The sequence below is a fragment of the Macaca thibetana genome, chromosome 3, assembly GCF_024542745.1.
Source record: "Macaca thibetana thibetana isolate TM-01 chromosome 3, ASM2454274v1, whole genome shotgun sequence".
Classification (NCBI taxonomy): domain Eukaryota; kingdom Metazoa; phylum Chordata; class Mammalia; order Primates; family Cercopithecidae; genus Macaca; species Macaca thibetana.
In genome coordinates, this window is record NC_065580.1 from 168,161,988 (window position 1) to 168,182,153 (window position 20,166).

Below are 20,166 nucleotides of genomic sequence, written 5' to 3' on the forward strand. Positions count from 1 at the left end.
GAGGCCATTTGGTGCTGGAGGTGGGTTTCTCAACTGGGGCTCTATGAGATGTTGCTGGGGTTCCACCTTGAATTGTGACTAAAAACAGTTTTTTATTTGTGTGCTGCATTATGCTGTTCTCACAGTAGTGAACAATGATTGCACAGCCCTGTTAATCATTTTGTTAGGGATCTTTCAGCCCTTATGGAATTATGTAGAGGCAGACCCATGTGCCACACTATTGCAAAGAGGGGAAGATGGGAGGGGAGGGGGATGCTGGCCTTTCCCAGGCTCCTCTTATGCAGTGCCAGCTGACTTACTGTAGTGAACTGACCGTAAAGTAGAAAATCAGAGGGGAGTTTTCATTCGAAGGAAGGAGTTTTTACATGCCACAGCTCAGCTGTCCCCCTGCCAGTTTGTTGTAAACATTGCAAGAATGTGGAACATGTAGATTAGAAGTGAATGGTTTGGTGAAGTTTTTGTACTGTTGTGATTTTCTTGTTTGGCTACGTCTGTTTTTATATTTTATTAACATTTGTGTGTAACAAAGCTGACAGTTCAGTGCTGCAATTTGGGAAGGCAAGATGTGAGAAAGAAGAGAGCCATTTTAGGCACAGAGCTACAGACATTTCTGAAAAGGTTGGTGATGAAGAATTTTGGTCTTCTGAGTATACTTCAGTATTCTAGTGCAACAAGGGAGACAAAGAAATTCTGTCTTTATAATGAAAGCTAGTCCTCAAGGGTTTTATATGAACTCAGTCCAAGCTGTCCTATCCCATTGTGTATAGTCTGTGGCATGCAACTTACAAAACTAGAAATTGTAACTATAAGTCACAGCCACTTGACAAGAAAGAATATTCATTATTTTCAAATTGCTTTTGGACTATCAAAACAGTAAGGCTTTTGTTCAAAAATCACATTTAGTCAAAAGGTTTAGGAAGCGAATTATCTAGTAGCAGAACTTATCTCAGGAAAGGAAAATATGCATAGTTGATGAGAATCTAATAACATTACAATGCTGGGGCAGGATGCAGTACAAGATTGAAAAGACTTTATTCTCAATAAGTCTTGAGAATAAAAGACTTTATTCTCAATAAGTCTTGAGAATAAAAGACTTTATTCTCAATAAGTCTGATATCTCAAATGATGCTAAAAAGGTTTTGCATCATTAACTGAAAAGCAGCAACTTCTCTATCCAGGATGATGAGTCAACAGGTTTCACAAATATTTGTCATGCTGTAGCATTTGTAAGATTTGTAAATGATGAAATTCAAAGAAAACTTCTTCTATTTCTAGGCTACCAAAACAAAGGCCAATATATAATGTTGTGACATCCTATTTGGTAACTAGAGGTCTGTTATCTACCCTCCTGGTGCCCCATCAGTGGTTGTCTCCGTAAGTAATTTTGCATCATTAAAAAAAAAAAGAAAGAAAGAAATCCTGATGTTGACATTATAGCACACTGCTTTCTTCAGAGAGATGCTGATATCAAAAAACTTGAAGATACAGTGACGTTCTGAATAATGCTACAAAACTGGTTACCTGTATCAAAGACCCATTTATGCAAAAATGTTAAAAAAATTAAAACACTCAAAACAAAAACCTGGACAAATAGCACATAAACCTCCTGCACCATACAGACATCCAGTGACTTATCAGAGGAAGAGTTCTCTACAGGACATTTGAGTTGAAAGGTGAATTGCCAAGTACTTACAAGAAAAGAGCCAGCTTTTGCTGAGTGCTTTGGAAATGAAAAATGGCTACAGAAACTAGCCTATTTAGCAGATGATTTTCATCACATGAACAAATGAACAAGTCTCTGAAAGGTTCTGGGAAAAATTTTTTTCTTAAAGTGACAAGAGTCTTAGATCTAAAAGGAAACTGATTTGCTACCTTGCCGGGGGATTCTTGAAATGTTTCTGCAGCCACTTGGACTTGAAAATGAAGAGTACAACTCTCAAATCTTTCTAGAACCCACCTGGAGGAACCACAAAACCCAATTAAGTAGTATTTTCTCTCCTTTTCCCAGCACTAGTATATGACTGTATGGGGAACCCTTTCTGCAAACCTGCTCAGCTTGAAATTTTGTCTCCGAAAGAAGAGAATGAACTCAGCTCTTGTCTGACAGTCCTATATTTCTGTGAAATAAGAGTATTCTTCAACTTAGTGCTCACACTCACACACCATAAGGGTTCCCTGCAGGGGTTTCCTGAATTTGAAAGTTTTTTCATGGCCTATTTTTTGGGTAAAATAATTGAAAAAGGCAGACACCAACAAAGTCTGCAAAGTAAACTGTCCAGAATAAGAATATTAAGGAGCTGTAAAATTAGCTTGTGGAAATGGGCTTATCCTTAAGTTTTAAAAAGTTAGGAAGTAGTAAAAATGTTAGGCTTCCTGCACAAGTGGCTATGTTTATTTAATGGCTAGTGAACATGGGAATATATTTTTATCCTCGTAGCTAGCAGTTCTGTTTGGTAAACCAGACTAGAATGATTTGAGAGGGGCAAAGAGAATAGGCAGGACCTTCCTTCTATAGCTTTACATATTTAGAATGTTAATTCTTAATGGTGTTGAAGTTACCTTGAAAAGATTGATAAGAGATTTATTAATATTATTTAGGGGAATAGGGAGGATAGAATTTTGGTGCCTTCTTCAGCAGACATACTCCATGACATTCTTTTATTTTGATAGTGCATGACAAAAGGACATGGAAAAAAATTGACCATATGCCTACAGAATATGCAACTCTGTGGAACTAAGTTGTTTTTACTTTGTGAAAGTTGCCACTCTACAGAAAGATTTTGATTTTATAGTTTGTTTTTAGTTGCCTTTTATATTTATTTGTATTTGGTAAGGCTCGGTTGTTATACAAGCTGTTCCTTCCCAGCTACAAAATCCTCTGTTTGGTTGTAACCTGAACTCATTAAAAGACTTGTTTTCAGGTTTATCAACTGTTTATTTTCACTGACATTTGAGCATGTTATTTTATAAATGATGAGATTCCAGGGTAGGAGGTGAGTGCTTTTTAATTCCCCTTTAGTTTTTTCTTCTAAAAATTACATCAGTTTAAAAAAAACAAAACAAAAAAAAAAACAAAAAAAAAAAACCCTGCAGTCTTGCGGTTGAGAAAACTTGTTTACAAGCTCTATAGAGAAAAGAATGTTAAACTTTGTATTTTAAAACATGTTTCTCTAAGGTTAAACACGGTTTTCAAATGCTATTTTTACTTGTACTTTGCTTTTGGTACAGCCAAATATCAACCTTGTTTTTCATAGTTCCTGATATTTTCAGAAAAATCAAAATAAATTTGTTCCCTAAAAAAAAAAAAAAAAATTAGTTTGCCAATGGTCTAGGAAGCTGTAACCTCATCATTCTATTGGTAGCATAGTCTATTCCTAACCAGACACACATGTGTTAATGAAGCCACAAGGTTTAGGTCTTTCCTAATGGCTTCAATTGGGTGATTTTTATCCAAGCAATCTGCCTCCTCTTTTTAATTCTGTCTTCCCTGTAAGTATTCCTACACTAAAAGGAAAAAATACATTTTTCATTTTACCAAAAAAAAAAATTACCTAAATTAAGGTTTTTATAGTAACAATGTCTTCATAGTTATGGACTACCTTTCCTTCCTTTAAAAAAAAAAAAAAAAAGGCAACAAAATATCCACAAAGGTCACTTTCACCCAGCACAGAAAACCCTACCTCCCACCATCCAAAAATGTCACCTTTGAGCTGCCAACAGGATTTCTCACTATTCCTTAGGCATTCCTCCAGATAGTTTTTTCAAAGTCTGACTTAACTCAGCACAATTTAACCTGAGATTTGTAGAGGTCAGACTCTAGCAAAATATGACTACAAAAAATGGAGATACTAGTTTTAAACTGCATAAATATATATATAAATAAATCCATCAGCTCTCTCAACTGCAGCAGTCTAATCATTAATCAATAATCTATCAATTGACATAAGTAACCTACATGATATTAATTACATCATTACATAGAATTCATCTGTGTAGAGCAACTCTGTCCAATAGAAATAAAATATGACTTATATGTGCAATGTAAGTCTTCTTGTAGCAGCATTCATTAAGTTAAAACAAGTTAAAATTAAATTTAATAATATATTTTATTTAACCCAATATATCCAAACTAATATCGTTTCAACATGTGATCAATATTTTAAAATTATTGCCAGGCACAGTGGCTCACACCTGTAATTCCAGCACTTTGGGAGGCTGAGGCAGGTGGATCACTTGAGGTCAGGAGTTTGTACCAGCCTGGGCAACATAGGGAAACCCCATCTCTACTAAAAATACAAAAATTAGCCAGGCATGGTGGCATGTGCCTGTAGTTCCAGCTACTCGGGAGACTGAGGCAGGAGAATTGCTTAAACCCAGGAGGAGGAGGTTGCAGTGAGCCGACATTGTGTCACTGCACTCTAGCCTGGATGACAGAACAAGACTGTCTCAAAAACAAAACAAAGCAAAAATCATCAAGGTATTTTTGTACTCTTCTTTACAAAATCCATAGTGTATCTTAGACTTCCTGCACATCTCATTACATTCTAGATACAATTCCAGGGCACAGTAGCTCCAGGTGGGGTGGACAGTGCAGGTCTAGAGGGTGCTGGATTAAAGGGTTGGACAAACACTGCGTGAACACTACCAGTTCTCCCAGTCTTCAATGTGCCCATAGATGTCAGAAGATTAAATTAGTCTCTTATATCCACTTACATTTGTCTCTTCAGAGAATTTGACAACTAGTGTGTAAAGTTTAAATTGCTTTTAAGTTGGTATTAGTTGCACCATGTTAAGAAAATAAAATCAGTGTTGATTTGCTGTATTCTTCTCCTATTGCTACTATAACAAATTATCACAAATTTATTGGCTTAAAACAACACATATTTATTATCTTACAGTTCAGGAGATCAGAAGTCTAAAACGGGTTGGCATGGTTGTGTTCCTTCCGGAGGCTCTTGGGGGAATCCATTTCCTTGCCTTTTCCAGCTTCTAGAGGTGGCCTGCATTCCTTGGCTCAGGGCCCCTTCGTTCATCTTCAAAACAAAACCAGCAGCATATCATCCTCAAATCTCTCTGTCTCTTTCTCTCTCCTCTGCTCAAACATCATATCTCCTACTCTTATTTCTGACTTTCTTCCTCCCTCATAGGAGGAGCCTTCTGATGACATTGAACCCACCTGGTTAATCCAGGATAATCTCCCCACATCAAGATCCTTAATCATGTATACAAACTCCCTTTTGCCATGTAAGGTATCATATTTACAGATTCTGGGGATTAGGATGTGAATATCTTTGGAGGACCACGGCAGACAGAATTGTCTACCACAATGAAATAGGCTCATATGCTCAACTCAGATCTACAGGTGAGATTTTGTCTCAACACATCTAGTTATGACACAGCTATGGCAAAAACTAGCTATGCCCTAGATCAGTGGTCTCCAGCCTTTTTAGCACCAAGGACCAATTTTGTGAAAGACAAGTTTTTCCATGGCCAGCTGGCAGAGGGGATAGTTTCAGGATAAAACTGTTCCACCTCAAATCATCAGGCATTAATTAGAGTCTCATAAGAAGCACACCACCTAGATCCCTCGCACGTGCAGTTCACCATAGGGTTCTTATGAGAGTCTAATGCCGCCGCCCATCTCACTAATGCTCATTTACTTGCCACTCACTTCCTGCTGTGCAGCCCAGTTACGAACAGGCCACAGATGAATACCGGTCCATGGTCCAGGGGTTCGGGACCTCTGTGCTGGGTGACTATTTGTTCCAAGCAGTATTTCATAAAAGTGAAAATGTAGTGTAATAAATATTAGACACATGCTTGGCTTTAATAAGTGAATGTGGTGGTTTCTAGAACTTAAATATATATGCTTAGGGAAAGGCAAGATAGTAGGTATATGAGTTGAATCTGGAAAGAAAGACTCTTTAGCTGTGTAGTACCTATTTTTTAAGCCGTTGTTCCAAATTTGCCAGGAAAAATCTTCACCTTCACACTCAAGTAATTAGTACCACATTTAGCACGGAGTATGCTTTGTCACAAGGATATGATAAAATTCTTTTATAAGAATTTACTCTTTGCTAAATACATGTGATGAAGTAAAAAAAATCTTAAATCAACAAATATTTAATAAGAATATTATGAGGAAGGCACAGTGCCCAGTACAAAATATACCATAACTTAAACTATAAATTTAACTTTCTTAAGAATAACGACTACTTTAAAAATTTTCCTTCCTTAGCAAGTCAGTGCAAGCAAACTGTTCATGGATTCCACTGGAATATTGCCCTTTAATACTTTCTCTTCAATTTAATCTTATTTGGAGGTTCTATTTACACACTGAAAGAGAAAATTGAGGCAACAATTCCAATTTTAAAACATGTGTTCCTGAACTGCCTGGATCAACATCCGAGTTTGCACCATCCCTGTGTGCTCAGGCGCCAAGTCTCTTGTCCTTGGGGGATGGACAGATACACCCTGACTTGTGATGGGGTTATGTCGCAATAAACTAATCATAAATTGAAAATATCTTAAGTTTAAAATGCATTTAATACACCGAATCTACAGAATATCGTGGCTTAGCCTAACCTTCTTGAAACATGCTCAGAATACTTACATCAGCCTACAGATGGGCAACACTACCTAACACAAAGCCTATTTTATAAGGTGTGGAATATCTCATGTAATTTTTTGAATACTATACTGAAAGTAAAAACCAGGATGACTGTATGGGCACTCCAATTAGAGTTACTACTGAATGCTTTTCACTTTTGCACCATCATAAAGTCAAAAAAGCATAAGTGGAACCATTGTTAGATTGGGGGCCAATTCCAATCCTCAGCTCATGCTGCAATAACAAAATACCATAGACTGAGTGGCTCAACAACAGACATTTATTTCCACAGTTATGGAGGCCAGAAGTCTTCATGCACCAGCATGGTTGGAGCTAGATCCCTCCTTCCGGCTTGCAGATGGCCGCCTTCTTCCTGTGTCCTCACAATGGCAGAAAAAGAGACACACAGCAAGCTCTCTGGTGCCCCTTCTTTTAACAGTACTAATCCCATCGTGAGGCCATGGCCTCATGACCTCATCTAAACTTAATTATCTCCCAAAGGCCCCATCTCCAAATACCATGACATTGGGGGTTAAGGCTTCAAAATACGAATTTTACAGGGACGTAATTCAGTCCATAGCATGGAATATGCAGGACCTAGGCAAAAAAGGGCCTCAGGGTGATGGACCTATTCTGGCAAACTGGATCAGACTCAGCTCTTTAGTCATCCTCCAGCGTTCCTGGTGGAGGATGTTCTTCCAGACACCCCAAGCTGTGGGGAGAAGAGTAAATGTGATTACTGCTGAAAGCTCATTTCTCAGGTTCTCTAAATATGGGTTCAATGTGCAACCCTCAAAGGGAATTTTCTACCCAAAACTATAGCTTTGCAGCTAAACAATTATATTCTTGAAATGATGTCTAGGGAGACTGAGTTTTCTTAAATAACAAATCTAAGGAGAAACCAAATGCCTAGCTGGCAAGACAACTTTCTTGCCTAATTTTACTTTTTAAAATATTTTTTACTTTTCTTGAAATAGAAATAAATAGGGTGAAGTTCTACAAGCCAGGGAAAAGATTCACTTACCGATTCTTGAACTAAAATATTACTGTGCTGAAAAGAGAAGCAGATGATGAGTATATATATGACAATCACTTTCATGAAAACTCAGTTCTAGAAAGACACTAAATTTCATTTATTGTTTGTCTAAAGAGAGAGTGCATGCATAGTAATTAACGGACAAGACGGTCAAAAAGTAACTGTTCTAGTGCTTTATTCTGGATAAATGCAGTGTAATTATGATTCTTGTGAATTTCAGTGAAGCATGATTTAATACTACAGCAAGGGTGCCATTAAAGTGTGGGTATTAACTTTCCAATAATTTCTAGAAATTGAAATGGAATGTGTTTGGCAATAACATGACATTTTGACACCAATGAAAATATTTTATGTAGTTATGTAAGTGATAAAAATAAATGCTTTATAAAAACTTATCCAGAAGGACTTATAACTAGGAAAAACAATCATAATTAACAAGATTTTGTGAAGCGTGCAGCAGCCAAAGACAACTTTTAGGCCAGCTGAAGGTGATGAGGTCATTTCTGGTCCTAAGTTCATAGAATGTGACCACCTGTAGAGATTTTTTTAACGCACTTAAAGGAATTAATTTTCCAAATATGGAGAAACTGAGAGAGTCTCCGTCTTTTACGTGACTTTCTATTGTGCCAATGTAATGGAATCAAATACACACTTCAGCTTTTTAAGCAGCTGTTCCTATGGTGCAGGAGTAAATGTGTAAACTCTACCAGTACCAGCTGGAAAAAAAGAACATGAATCTATTATTTCCGAAAGTATTATGAAACCTAGATTTTGTTTCCAGGATAGAATGTGTCCAAAGCAACCAAATTAAGAGGAGGATTGTGAAATTATCCAGTGGATAAGGAACCATCTTGACATTTCGACTGGCTGATACAAACAAAGCTATATGGGCAGGTGACCCTGCCTCCTGTTGCATTAACTGTGCAGAGTCCACCACAATACTGAAGAGATTCTTTTTACTATTTTTAACTGGGATCAGTACAGCACAAGACTCTTAACCACAGTAACATCAAAAGAACAAGACAAGTATATGTCTTTTTCAAAATGAACATTACTGATCTCTAAATTCATAATGTCTACCGAGGATTTCTAAGTCAAATAATAACAATTATGATGATAGTAATAATAATAGAAGATATTTCACTAAAACATGCATATCTTTTGACTCTACATTTAAATATAATTTTAATAAAATTCTATTTGTAAGTATTACCAAATAAGGACAAAAAAGTTTTAGTGTATGATGGTGTTTTTCAAAATAAAATTTACCTTTTAGAGAATTTTTAGGTTCACAGCAAAATTGAGTACAAAGTACAGAGAGTTCCCGTCTATACCCTGCACCCCCTGACACACATACGTAGACAACTATCAGTCTCCTACAAGAAAGTGGTACATTTGTTACAATCAACAAACCTACATTTATACATGTTTATCATCCAAAATCCATAGCTTATTAGAGTTCATTCTTGATGTTGTATATTCTATGGCTTTGGACATGTAGCCACCATTATAGTATCATAAACAATAGTTTCACTGTTGTAAAAAATCCTCCATGTTCCATCTACTTATCTCTCATTCCTCCTCAACCCCTGGCAAGTACGGTTCTTTTTACTGTCTCTATAGTTTTACATTTTCCAGAATGTCACATAGTTAGAATCATACAGTATATAGCCTTTTAAGATTGGCTTCTTTCACTTAGCAATATGCATTTAAGTTTTCCTCATGTCTTTTTGTGGCTTGATAGACCACCCCTGAAGAAACTGCTCAGGTTGCTACAATGTCTGCAAATGGAGACAAAGAAATTGGCAACCTAATTTCTGATGCAATGAAAAAGGTCAAAAGAAAGGGTTTCATCACAGTAAAGATGGAAAAACACTACGGATGAATTAGACATTATTGAAGGCATGAGGCCAGGTGCGGTGGCTCACGCCTGTAATCCCAGCACTTCGGGAGGCAGAGGCGGGCAGATCACGAGGTCAGGAGACTGAGACCACCCTGGCTAACACGGTGAAACCCCATCTCTACTAAAAATACAAAAAATTAGCCGGATGTGGTGACATGCGCCTGTAGTCCCAGCTACTTGGGAGGCTGAGGCAGGAGAATCGCTTGAACCCAGGAGGCAGAGGTTGTAGTGAGCTGAGATTGTACCACTGCACTCCAGCGTGGGTGACAGAGCGAGACTCCATCTAAAAAAAAGAAAAAAGAAATTATTGAAGGCATGAAAGTTTGAGGATATATTTCTCCATACTTTATTAATACATCAAAAGGTCAGAAATGTGAATTCCAGGATTCTTATGTTCTATTGAGTGAAAAGAAAATTTCTAGTGTCCAGCCCATTGTACCTGCTCTTGAAATTGCCCATGCTCACCATAAGCCTTTGGTCATAATTGCTGAAAATGTTGATGGAAAAACTCTAAGTACACTCATTTTGAATAGGCTAAAAGTTGGTCTTCAGGTTGTAGCAGTCAAAGCTCCGAGGTTTGGTGACAGTAGAAAGAACCAGTTTAATGGTATAACTATTGCTACTGGTGGTGTACTGTTTGAAGAAGAGGAGTTGACCTTAAATCTCGAAGATATTCAGCCTCATGACTTAGGAGAAGTTGGAGAGGTCACTGTGATCAAACATGATGCTATGTTCTTAAAAGGAAAAGGTGACAAGGCTCAAGTTGAAAAACGAATTCAAGGAATTATTGAGCAACTGGATGTCACAACTAGTGAATATGAAAAGGAAAAATTGAACGGCTGGCAAAACTTTCAGATAGAGTAGCTGTGCTGACAGTTAGTGGGACAAGTGATATTGAAGTGAATGAAAAGAAAGACAGAGTTACAGATGCCCTTAATGCTACAAGAGCTGTTGTGGAAGAAGGCATTGTTCTGGGGAGGGGGTTGTACCCTACTTTGGTGCATTGGTGCCTTGGACTCATTGACTCCAGCTAATGAAGATCAAAAAATTGGTATAGAAATTATTAAGAGAACACTCAAAATTCCTGAAATGACCATTGCTAAAAATGCAGGTGTTGAAGGATCTTTGATAGTTGAGAAAATTACGTAGTTCCTCAGAAGTTGGTTATGATGCCATGGTCAGAGATTTTGTGAATATGGTGGAAAAAGGAATTATTGAGCCAACAAAGGTTGTGAGAAGTGCTTTATTGGATGCTGCTGGGGTAGCCTCTCTGTTAACTACAGCAGAAGTTGTAGTCACAGAAATTCCTAAAAAAAGAGAAGGACCCTGTAATGGGTGCAATGGGTAGAATGGGAGGTGTTATGGGAGATGGCAAGTTCTAATTATTAGAATAGTGCTTTACTTTAATTAATGAACTATGGCAGGAAGTCCAAGGCAGTGTTCCTCACCAATAACTTCAGAGAAGCTGGAGAAAATGACTGAAGAAGAGGCTAGCTGATGTTCAGGAAATCACTATAACGATCAGTTACTGGTTTCAAGTGACAAATATATAACGTTTGACTGCTGTCATTGTCTATGCCTACAGATAATTTATTTGTATTTTTGGATAAAAAGACATTTGTATAGTCCTAATACTGGGTGCAAAAGCCACGTACCAATGTACTGCTTTGAACTTAAATCACTGAGGCATTTTTAATACTATTCTGTTAAAATATTTAGGGCTTGCCACCACCAGAGGAGAATTTAAGCAGCCTTTCTGTGGAGAGTGAGAATAATTGTGTACAAAGTAGAGAAATATCCAATTATGTGACAACCTTAGTGTAATAAAAATTTGTTTAAAGTTAAAAAAAAAAAAAAAAAAGAACTGGAACAAGACAAAGATGTCCGCACTCGCCATTCCTATTCAACACAGTACTGGAATTCCTAGCCAGTACAATTAGAAAAGAGAAATAAATTAAGGGCATCCAAATCAGAAAGGAAGAAGTCAAATTTCTAATTAATTAGAAAACCCTAAAGACTTCACAAAAAAATGTTGGAACTGATAAATGAATTTAGTTGGAACTGAAAAATGAATTCTAAGTAAAGTTGCAGGATACAAAATAATCATACAAAAATCAATAGTATTTATATACACTAACAGCACATGCTCTGAGAAAGAAATCAAGAAGGCAAACCCATTCACAATAGCTACATGAATTATAAAATACCTAGAATACATTTAACCAAATAAGTGAAAGATCTATCTTAGAAAAGCTATAACACACTGATGAAGGAAATTGAAGAGGACATTTTAAAAATGGAAAGGGTTCATGACCAGCCTGGTCAACATGGTGAAACTGTGTCTCTACTAAAAAAAAAAAAGACAAAACGCTTGAACCTGGGAGGCAGAGGTTGCAGTGAGCTGAGATTCCACCATCGCACTCTAGCCTGGCTGACAGAGTGAGACTCCATATATATATATAAAAAGGAAAGATATTGTATGCTCATGGATTAGAATTGATATTGTCAAAATGTCAATACTACCCAGAGCAATCTACAGATTTAATGAAATTCCTATCAAAATACCAATGACATTCTTCACAGAAATAGAAAAAACAGTCCCCAAATTTACATGAAACCACAAAAGACTCTGAATAGCCAAAGGAATCCTGAGCAAAATGAACAAAGCTGGAGGCATCACACTACATGACTTCAAAACACATTATAAACCAATGGTAACCAAAGTAGCATGGTACTTGGGGAAAAATAGACACATAAGGCTAGGTGCAGTGGCTCACGACTGTGTTCTCAGCACTTTGGGAGGCTGAGGCGGGAAGATCACTTGAGGCCAGGAGTTTGAGACCAGCCTTAGCAACATACTGAGACCCTATGTCTACAAAAAAGAAAAAAAAAATAGCTGGGCATGGTGGCGTGCACTAGTTGTCCCTAGCTGCTCAGGAGGCTGAGGCTGGAGGACTGCTTGAGTCTAGGAGTTAGAGGCTGCAGTGAGCTATGATCACACCACTGCACTCTAGTGTGGGTGACAGGGTGTGATCCTGTCAGAAAGAAAAAAAGACAGACAGAGAGAGAGAGAGAGGAAGGAAGGAAGGAAGGAAGGAAGGACACACAGAACAATGCAACAGAATAGAGAACCCAGAAATAAATCCATGTATTCACAACCAACTCATTTTTACAAAGGTGCCAAGAACAAACACTGGGAAAAAGACAGTCTCTTCAACAAATGGTGCTGAAAAACTAGATAACCCCATGCAGAAGGATGAAACTAGACCCCTATCTCTAAGCATATAGAAAAAGCAAATCAAAATGGATCAATGACTTAAATCCAAAACCTTAAACTATGAAACTACTAGAAGAAAACAATGGGGAAATGCTTCAGGACATTAGTCTGGGCAAAGGTTCTTGAGTAAGATCTCAAAAGCACAGGCTACAAAAGCAAAAATAGACAAATAGGATTATATCAAGTGAAAAAGCCTTTGCACAGCAGTGACAATCAACAAAGAGAAGAGACAGCTCATCTACTGGGAGAAATTATTTGCAAATTATCCAACTGACAAGGAATTAATTACCAGAATATATGAGGAGCTCAAACAACTCGACAGCAGAAAAACAAATAATCCAATTAAAAATGAGAAAAATATCTGAGTAGATATTTTTCAAAAGAAGACAAACAAATGGCCAACAGGTATAAAATAAAATGCTCAACATCACTAATCATGGAAAAAATGCAAATCAAAACCACAATGAGATATCCTCTCACCTTAGTTAAAATGGCTTTTATTAAAAAGACAAAGAGGCCGGGTGTGGTGGCTGAAGCCTGTAATCCCAGCACGTTGGGAGGCTGAGGTGGGTGGATCACCTAAGGTCAGGAGTTTGAAACCAGCATGGCTAACATGATGAAACCCCGTCTCTACTAAATACACAAAAATTAGCTGGGCATAGTGGTGGGCGTCTGTAATCCCATCTACTCTGGAGGCTGAGGTAGGAGAATCGCTTGAACCTGGGAGGCGGAGGTTGCAGTGAGCCGAGGTCATGCCACTGTACTCCTGGCTGGGTGACAGAGTGAGACTCCATCTCAAAAAAAAAAAAAAAAAAAAAAAAAAAGAAAAGAAAAAAAAGACAAAGAATAATGAGTGCTGGCAAGGATGTGGAGAAAGGGGCACCCTCATACACTGTTGGTGGGAATGTAAACTAGTACAGTCACTATGGAGAACAGTTTAGAGGTTCCTCAGAAAACTAAAAATAGAGCTACCATAGAAGACAGCAATCCCACTACTGGGTATATACCAAAAAAACCAAAATATCAAAGAAATATCTGTGCTCACATGTTTATTGTAGCATTATTCACGATAGCCAAAATATGGAATCAACCTAAGTACCTATCAATGCATGAAGAAACTGTGGTATATATACACAATAGAATATTATTCAGCCACAAAAAAGAATGAAATCCTGTCATTTGCAGCAACATGGGCAGAACTGGGGGTCACTATGTTATGTGAAATAAGCCAGGCACAGAAAGACACATATTGCATGTTCTCATTCATATGTGGGAGCTAAAAAAGTGGACCTCATGGAGGTAGAGAGAAGAAGAACGGTTACCAGAGACTGAGAAGGATGGGGGAAGAGGGAATAAAGAGAGGTTGACTAATGGGCACAAAAATATAGTTAGATAGAAGATACAATACATAGTGTTTGGTAAGTCAGTAAGGTTGTTAGGGAAGCAGGAGCCCAGGAGAGCCAGGATGACACCAATTTAAGTTCCACTTTATTTTGAGACTAACCAGGCACATTCCTTGCCAGCCATGACCCATGGTCATAAGATGTTTACAGCTGAGGAAAACCTACAAGGACGCACTCCTACGACAGCAGAAAGTCTAGATGTCCCAATACTCATAACAATATATGGTTTCAAAATAATTATAGTTATGCTTTACTTACACACTAAAATGTCAAGAATCATTTTCCTTAAATCAACAGTATAATAAATTTTGTCATGCTGTCTGCTCACCCACATGTAGGCACAGCTTAGTTTGGCCTTTACATAGACAAGACCCCTACATAAGAAAAACTTAAAGACAGTACATTCCTCTGCTTGCTTTCTGAGGATGCCCTACTCTATAATGAAGTAGCTTTCAATAAACTGTATCTTCTCACCGTACAACCTTAGACTGGTGCTACATTTGTTATTGATTTTCGTAGCTAAGGATAATCATTTTAAAACATTTACATAATCCTCCTCATTTTTACTTTAAAAACCTTTATTCTTTCTTTCTCTCCCTGAATACATACAGTTTACTGTGGTATGCAAATTCACGTAGCAATGCTCTATTCCCAAATAAGCATTGTTTTCTTTTAGAGAGCCTAGAAACTTTCTGTTTGTTATTTATGTTAACAACACAAACCAACTTGAAATTAACTGGACTCCCTACAGAATCCTGATATATCTAAGAAAGACGTGGAATCTAGTCAAGGTCAGTACTAACCCTGAATATCGTGAAGAGAGCTGCAACTCATAGTTTCTATTAAAATGCAAACCAGGTGCTAAATGTTTCTTACTAGACAAAAAAGGAGGGATATTCTCTCTCACACTGAAAGAGGCTTGGACTAAAGCCTTCTTAAAAGCAGAAATATCCCTTATTATGTTATGTTATTATGTTATTAGACTCTATTACCTCTAAGAAACATTAAGTCTCACTAGAAAGATGAAAGTAAAATGACTGACTGAGCACATGCTCCTACCATCATAGCACCAAAAACCACAAGCAAGCATGGAACCAAATGACCTCAAAATAATTCATTTGAAACATCTCTTCAATAAGAAGTCATGACTGTAACATACTAGAAAATGCAGGGAATCCACATGTACCAGAGAGGGTTCCATTGCATACAATAGAATCTACGCTAGTTAGTTTAATCTAAAGGGAATTTATTACAGCAGAGGTTCCCCAACTCCAAGGCCATGGACTGGTACCTCCTGTCAGATCAGCGGCGGCATTAGATTCTCATAGAAGCGCAAACCCCATTGTGAACTGCACAGGTGAGGGATCTAGGTTGTGCACTCCTTATGAGAAACTCATGCCTGATGATCTGTCACTCAAATCACTCCCTAATGGGATCCTCTAGTTGCAGGAAAACAAGCTCTGGGCTCCCACTGATTCTACATTATGGTGAGGGTATAATTATTTCATTATATATTACAATGTAATAAATGAGGCCGAGGTGGGCAGATCATGAGGTCAGGAGATTGAGACCAACCTGGCTAACACGATGAAACCCCATCTCTGCTAAAACTACAAAAAATTAGCCGGGCGTGGTGGCACATGCCTGTAGTCCCAGCGACTGGGGAGGCTGAGGCAGGAGAATCACTTGAACGCAGAAGGCAAAGGTTGCAGTGAGCCAAGATCGCACCACTGCACTCCAGCCTGGGTGACAGAGCGAGACTCGGTCTCAAAAAATTACAGGTGTGGGCCACCGTGCCTAGCCTATTTTTTTTTAAATATTAGGAAAAAAATGTACTTACCAAATAAAAATCCCAATAAATAACCCACAAAGTAGAGTATACTCAGTTGATGAGATGACATGCTAGCTAGAAGCCTGAATTTCCCTAAAAATGAAAGAGAGGGTAGTGGGTGCAGTGGTGTGCTACCCAGATCCCCCTGTAGGGACCAAGGCACTCACTCTACCATATATTGGCTGTTGACAGGTCACAGCTAACTCCCTCTCTAGGTATTCTCCTCAGGAAAGAAAGCTTCTTTGCCCAGGTAATATCCCCTCCCAAAAGTACACAAGACACTTCACTTGGATTTAGGACAATCTGAAGTGTCAGCCCAAGCCCAAAGCTCCCAGCAGGGTCAGGCGAGGTCGTTGTTGCAATTACATCTCAGCTCAACTTCTCCCTCTACCCTGCCCCACTTCTCTCTCCACTGGCTGCATGCGAATCTCCACCTGAGAGTCTGTTTCTGGGTAGCCCATCCATCTAAGATAGACAGAAAGAACGAAAACAGAAGACATCTAGGTATTTGTCCTTCTGTCTAATCGGATTTCTAAGAGACAAGAACAGAGAATGGAGGGAAGGGAAAATCAAATAAAAGTATCAAAGTAGATTTTCCATCAATAAAAGAGAGTGATCAGATGAAACAGGCCCACCAACTGTTGGATAAGATGAAAAGAAAAAATACATGTATGCATATATGTGTTATATTAGCGTTCTCCAGAAAAACAGAACCAACAGGATGTGTGTATACACAGAAAGAGATTTATTTTAAGGAACTGGCTAAGGTGATTACGGAGGCTGACAGGTCTCAAGATCTTCAGGGTGGCCCTGCAGGATGGGGGCCCAGGAAAAGCCAATGTTGCAGTTCAAACCCAAAGGCCATCTGCTGCAGAATTCCCGAGGTCAGGAGATCAAGGTCATTCTTTTGTTCTTCCTAGGCCTCAAAGTGATTGGATGAGGCCCTCTCACATTATAGAGTGCTTTAAAGCTCACGAATGTAAATGTTAATCTCATGGAAAAACACCCTCACTAAAATATCCAGAGTGTCTGACCACATGTCTAAGTGATGTGGCCCAATCAAGGTGACACATAAAATTAAGCATCACACATATACATATACATCTACTATGAGACTTTCAGAAGACCAAAAATAAACACTTCCAGGGTAAAAAAAAAAAAAAAAAGATAAAGTATCTACAAAGGAATAAGACTGAATTGGCATGATATCTCATTGATACGGAAGGGCTGGGCTCCTGGCTAAACCTCGCCCTTAAGCCTGGAACATGGCCCTAAGTGAAAGCAGCTGACCTCGTTTTCAAATGCCCAAGTGTTGCCTTTTTGGCCTGCCACACCCCTATCTTGTGCCCATAAAAGCCTTTAGTTGGCAGAGCAACACAGGCAGCTGAGTAGCAGGGATACAAGTGGCTGAGTGGCGAACAGAGAAGCAACTGAGTGTCGGAGACTACAGATAGATGTGGCTAACTGCAGACAGTGCAGCTTCAGGGAAAGATCACCTTGTTCCCAGTCATTCTCTTTCCAATTTCCCATCCCGCCCCCCATCCGAGAGCCATTTCCATCATCCAATAAAATCCTCCACATACACTACCCTTCAATCTGTTCATGTGACCTGATTCTTAGACAAGAACCCGGGTGCCAAAAAGGCAGGGGCTTGGATGCTGCTGCAGGGCCTGCACAGAGCCTACTCTTGCCACAGAAGAGTCACCGGCCAGTTCCAGTGTTCACTCCCTCTGGTTCCCACACCCGCTTGCTTGCATGCTCCCTCTTGCAAGGAGTGGCCAGCAGCATGCTGAATGAAACAAGCCATTCCAGTTCCTGCCCACAAAGGGGGTCAAGGGAACTATCTTGTCTTCTCATCAATAGCAACACTGAATGTTAGGAAGACGCTGGAGAATTACCTTCAAAGTTCTGAGGGAATATTATTTTCAACCTAGAATCCTTAATACACAAAAACTGTTTTTTAGGTTGAGGACTTAAATAAAGACATTTGGGATATTACTCTCAGAAACAATTAGCAGAGTATGTATTCCAAACCAATATAAGTCATAAGAAAAATTATGGCATACTATAAAACTGTGGATCAGAGAACTATTAAAATATGTATATATTTTAAAAAAGCCAGGTGCATTGGCTCATGCCCATAATTCAGGAGACTTGGGAGGCTGAGAGGGGAGAATCAGTTGAGGCAAAGACTTCGAGACCAGCCTAGGCAACATAGCAAGACCCCATCTCTAAAAAAATAAAAAAAATAAAATAACATACGTAGTTAAATTAAATTAGTTAGTTGTTTTCAAAAATTAATAAGCATCTCCAAAATTTTCAGATGAACTCAACCTGGAAGGGGGGGTTAGGGGACATTGGAAAAAAAAGAGAAATAAAAACATGCCAGAATTTTTATCTTTATTAGGAGAAGATGTGATGCTGACCAATGGCAACACTAAGAAAAATGTGTGTGTGTTTCAAAGTTTAAGTGTGACTGACAGTGAAAAAAAGACAAAGGCAGATTAGGAAAATGGAAACAAAAAGAAGGCAAGATTGTATCCTTAATTTCAAGCAAATTAATTTCAGGCAAAATGAATACACAATACAAACACAAAGGCAGATACTTCATAGTAGGCATAATCTTCAGTCAACATGTATCAATCACTCCAATTGGCATAGCATTGAAATTAAAAAAACCAAAATCTATCAAGAAATATAAGTAGACAAACTCTCTAGTATGAAAAGACTTTTATTATAATTATTATAAAAAGTTAATTCACCTTATTCAGGCCATAAAGATCAAATAGATACAAAAATAAACAGGATTCTAGAAGACCTAAAAACCTAAGTAATAAGGTAAACCCAATTACTAAAGTCTATACTTTGAAACCAGAAACCAGAAAATAAACTTTCTTTTCAATGGCAGAGAGTAGGAAAGATATTTCTAAGAACAATACAAGAATGAGAAACAAACAAAATAAAGTAGATTGAATAAATATTTCCACCAAAAAAGGTTAATATCTGAAAAACTGTTAATATCTGAAAAACTGTTAATATCTGGTGGAAAATACTGTAAATATAACCAAAAGATAATAACACACTGGAGGAAAATAATTACCAATACTTACATGAGAAATTTCCAGGTAGCAGAAATCGTGTGTTTATTGCCTGGCATCCACACCAGCAACACAGTTTTGCTTGGAAACACCATTCTGGCGATGCAGCTAAAGTGAGACCTTAGTCTCAGTCCTGAGTGGGGCAGATCATTTCATCTCCTTAGCCACAGGATTGATCCACACATGAGCACATGACTCATTTGGGGCCAGTAAGAAAGAGTAAATGGCAGGACTTGTTGCAAGCAATGGTAAGACTCTTCCATTGAATTCGGTAGTGTGAGGATATGAAGATGCAGCCATCTTGCTACCACAAGGAGAGCCAGCCTGAAGGTAAAACAGCAAAGAATAAGTAAATCCAAGAAATAAACACCAGAGACATGTTTCGGTGCCTAAGTAAATTGGATAGAAATAATCAGAACGCTCAATATCTTTAAATGTATTGGTGGAGAGGGGGTGGTAACAATTGGAAGAGACTTTGAGGCTGATTTGCGATATATTAGAAAACTAAGCAGATGAAAAAGTAGCTATTACTAGATTATTGTGGGTTGAGTTGTATTTCCTGAAGAGACATTTTGAAGTCCTAACCACCTTCTCTACCACCACCACCACCACCCCCCCCTCAAAACTGTGAATGTGATCTTAAATATAGTAGGGTCTTTGCAGATGTAATCAAGTTGAGATGCTGCTGGATTAGGGTGCCTCCTAACTGCACCCTAATGCTTGTAAGGATACCAAGGAGAGAGAGATCCTTACAAGGAGAGAGAGTCTTGGAGACACAAAGACACAGGGGAGAAGGCCAAAGAAAGATAAAGGCAGAGATGGGAGCTCCGCTGCCACAAGCCAAAGGCGGCCAGGATTGTTGGCAACCACCAGAAGCTGGAAGACGAAAGGAAGGATTCTTCTCTTCATCAAGGGGCACGGTCAGGCCAACACCTTGATTTCAGATTTCTAATCTACAGGACCAAGAATAAATGTCTTTATTTGTTTACCCAGTTTGTGGTAATTTGT

At 38.4% G+C, this 20,166-nt stretch overlaps 1 pseudogene; it reads left to right on the top strand.

Moving 5' to 3' along the window:
• The first annotated feature begins 6,904 nt into the window (after positions 1 to 6,904).
• On the top strand, positions 6,905 to 10,931 carry LOC126950968 (60 kDa heat shock protein, mitochondrial-like; annotated as a pseudogene).
• The last annotated feature ends 9,235 nt before the right edge of the window (positions 10,932 to 20,166 follow it).